Below are 4,090 nucleotides of genomic sequence, written 5' to 3' on the forward strand. Positions count from 1 at the left end.
GCCGCACCGGGATGCCCGATCTTGCTACGCCATTGAACCCAGCTTTTCACTAAAGTAAATTTTACGTGGAAATATCATTTTTCTGTATATATTTTGTTTGCCTTGGTGCCACCCTTTAAATGGTGTCACCCGGTGCGGTCCACACATCCCCGCCCCACCCCCCTATCGCTACGTCCATAGCTGGGTTAGATATTTAGTGACAGTTTTGTCCGGAAAACCTCGCTACAAGCTTCACACATGGGGGGTAACTCACGCAATATTCAACAAACCACTTGAACTGATTCTAACTTGTAGAATAGAAAACGAACTTTATATTCCACATTTTTTTCACACTATTCACTTTTATCTAAATTTTAAAATTTTAGATTTTAAAAGTTTCAATACAATACAATTTACATGATTTAAAAACAAATTTGAAAACACTGTATACGATCACAAAAGGCTTAGTTATAAGTGTGTCAATCTGACTGAGTTGTGATTGGTTAAGTTTTTTCGCTGATGTAGATATCAATTTTAAAATATTTTATTCTATCTAAAAATGGAAGAGCATGGTGAAGACGAGACTTTCGTTCAAAAGCCAAAAATTATTAAAAGTGTATTGAAAGATTCTCAGGAAAAACGGTTAATTGTAATACTTGATCAAGCATCTCTGGAAACAGTCAAGGTAGGACAGAAGTATGAACTTTTATGTTGCGATAAACACAAAAATGTTGGAAAACGCATAAAAAAAGATGTTTCAACATGTCGGCCTGACATCACACACCATTGTCTCCTTATGCTAATGGATTTACCTCTCAACAGGGCTAATCTTTTACAGGTTTAAACTGAGAAGAATGTACTTATAGAAATCAACCCTCAAACTCGCATACCTCGCACATTTGACAGATTTTGTGGGCTCATGGTTCAGCTGTTGGACAAGCTAAGTATCAGGGCAAGTGATGGCCCGCAGAAACTCTTAAAGGTGATCAAAAACCCAGTCAGTGACCACCTCCCCACTGGCTGTCCAAAATATGCCATGTCATACAGTGCTGAAGAGATTGTAGATGTGAGAGATTACGTACCCAAGGATGGGCCTGCTGTTTTTGTTATAGGAGCCATGGCCCATGGCAGTGTGAAACCTGACTACACTGAGAAAACATTCATTTTCTAGCAGTAATTATCCTCTTTCTGCTGCCATCACATGTTCAAAAGTTTGTAATGCATTTGAAGAGGTTTGGGGTGTCAAATAAAAATGATTGTAAACACTGAAAAAAAAAAAACAAAACAAAAAACAAAAAAAAAAAAAAATATTACTTGATTTAAATTTATTTTAGCCAATTTAAAACCTCTGTGCCGTGTGGCATTATTTTATTCGTCTTCAAATATATGAACGTTTTAAGAAGCAATTTAAAAGAGATTAAATAATAATTAAATCTAATTATACAACTCGCTATTCAGCGGCGAAGCGAGGTCGGGTTTCTAGACTGACGACAGACAGAGGAAGTGAGTTAAATAAAAGCTTGTTCAAATTTCATAAAAGATGTTTTAATAACAAGCTTTTATGTAATAATGCACCAAAAAGTAGAAAATAAATTATAGACTACTATTTAAATAACTATAAAGAAAAGCAAGGGTCTCTTCCTAAACATTAGTAAAGGTATCCAATAGATACTAAAATGACCCACGATTTTGTTGCATTGTCTACAAGTCTTGACCCACGTGCCGACTACGAACCGTATCTGTCAGTTAGAAGTGCCAGTAATTTTGCTCAGGCGTTTCGATCTAGACGGACGACTGATGACAGACAGAGGAAGTGAGTTAAAATAAAGCTTGTAATAAAATTAAATGTACGTTTGTGTTGAAATACATTTATCATGACTAAAGATGTATGCTTAGAAGCATGGTGACACTTTCTGATTGGATAATTTTGAAAAAGTGAATAAACTCTATAGGATGTTCCTATAAAACGTCAACAAATCTTACCAGACGTTTTATAAACGCGTAGGTAACTAATGTAGTGTGTTCGTTAATGGTGCATTTTTAGATGCGCGATCTTAAAAATCGTATTTGATCTTAAGTAGACACAGATTGCGTCGTTTGAAAACTGAAGACAATGTACATATGGGTTTCAAAGTTCTTTTATTTTAGAAGTGTGATTTATGATTTTCTTTTCTAAAAGAACATTATTTATGTAAACAATTTTGGAGCTGTATTTCTTATATCTTAGTTGCCTTCCTGATTTATTATTTTTTTGCAGGAAAATTTTTAGTTAAATTCAAAATTATAATTTTTGTTTTTGAGTGTTTTTAGTAGAAAAAGCGGAGACAACTAAGTTAATTTTATTTTCATATTTTAAACATGTTTAACTCCCGCGATTATTCAAAATTAAAATATATTCCTTATCTATGTTACGGAGCCCTCGGCGGCCCTTGTGAGCCCTTGGGGGCCTTTGGGGGCCGATATTAAGTGTTTTATCAGCTGGAGTATTCTAACTTCCCAAAGTTTCATGGCGATCGCTTGAAATGTGTAGTAATGCGTAACAGACTAACACATACACATATACAAATACCCTTTTATAAATAAATAAATATATATATATATATATATATATATATATATATATATATATATATATATATATATATATACATGTATATATATATATACATGTATATATATATATATATATATATATATATATATATATATATATATATATATATATATATATATATATGTATATATACTGTTGATTTATTGATATTATACGTATCACATGTCTGTTTCCGAGGTCTCATCATATATACCTCGACCTTTGTGGACATTCACTACCCCGGCAACAATTTGCAAATCGTGTGTGAATCAACGGACCATGCCGTCAACCAAATACAGATGTTTAAACACCGCGGCAAGAAAAATTTGAACTTTACCGTACGAGCGGATAAACTGCTATATGATATAAAGAACGCCTCGTGTCAGGATATGGGGAAATATTACTGTAAGACACCCAACACAAGTAACTCTTCACAAGTTACATACCTGAATTTGACTATTGCAAATTGTAAGTAAAATAATTTTTAAGTAACTTTTTTGGGACGATTGCTTTTGTTTAACATATCTAAAAATATTTTCAAAACGGTTTAGCTTATCAACAATTTTGAGTTTAAACTTTTTTGAATGACCAGCTGGTTTTGACACGTAACCCATCATATCACTTCTAATTGGTCAGTTTTTTTTATTGTTTATTATTCCTATCTGCTTCATTAACTTGACCAATAGCTAGGCGTTCTACATTTCTCATTTCTTTGGCCTATTCCTAATGTTGCCTTATCTTTCACCATCAAAAATTATGTTTTACATTAAAAATTGATTTAGTAGTGATAGCAAATAACATTTAGTATAACATGTATTACTGTATACATTATTGATAGCCCTGACATGTAAATTATTACTGTAACTACCCAACAGGTCCCCCGGTGCTATGTGACGACCAGTCACACACCATCACCACCTACATCCGCGACACATCAACCCCAATCCGCACCTCCATCTGCGTGATGGCCTACCCCGCCCTAACCAACACCCACCGCATCAACCACCGAGCCTTCTACCTGCACGACACCCCGGGGTACAGAAACCACCTCAGGACAAAGGTCAACTACACCAGGGACGGACTCTACTATCACATGGTCTTCACGGTACCGGAAGTCAAAACCGAAGACGTCGCGTCATACTTAGTACAGTTAAACGCTGATGAAGCAGAAACGATGGCGCTGCTGTTTAACATTCAGCTTAAAATCATGGAGAGTATGTCATATTGAATAAGTTGATTTCAAAATTTCAAAATATCATACATTTAAATGTAGATTTCGTATATAACGTTTGAAAACGTTGTTTTCCCATATGTATTCGAATAGTACTTAAAATATAATACCCCGTAGTACAAACTTAACTTAATATTATTTACTGGTTATATTCTTGTCATATACTACGCTTAACTTTGCGTTCATAATGATATCATCTTAAATATCAAGTCTTTTAGCCTTTAGTTTGAGATAAGGCAAATCTAAAGTATATGCACATATTGTTATTATAAAGCATCAGTTTATTA

General features: G+C 34.1%; 1 pseudogene; it reads left to right on the plus strand.

The window, feature by feature from the left end:
* Nucleotides 1–538: 538 nt before the first annotated feature.
* On the plus strand, nt 539–1,236 carry LOC131947942 (ribosomal RNA small subunit methyltransferase NEP1-like; annotated as a pseudogene).
* Nucleotides 1,237–4,090: the final 2,854 nt, after the last annotated feature.

Source organism: Physella acuta, unplaced genomic scaffold (genome assembly GCF_028476545.2).
Source record: "Physella acuta isolate Inbredline_101_S28 unplaced genomic scaffold, ASM2847654v3 ptg000616l, whole genome shotgun sequence".
Taxonomy (NCBI): domain Eukaryota; kingdom Metazoa; phylum Mollusca; class Gastropoda; family Physidae; genus Physella; species Physella acuta.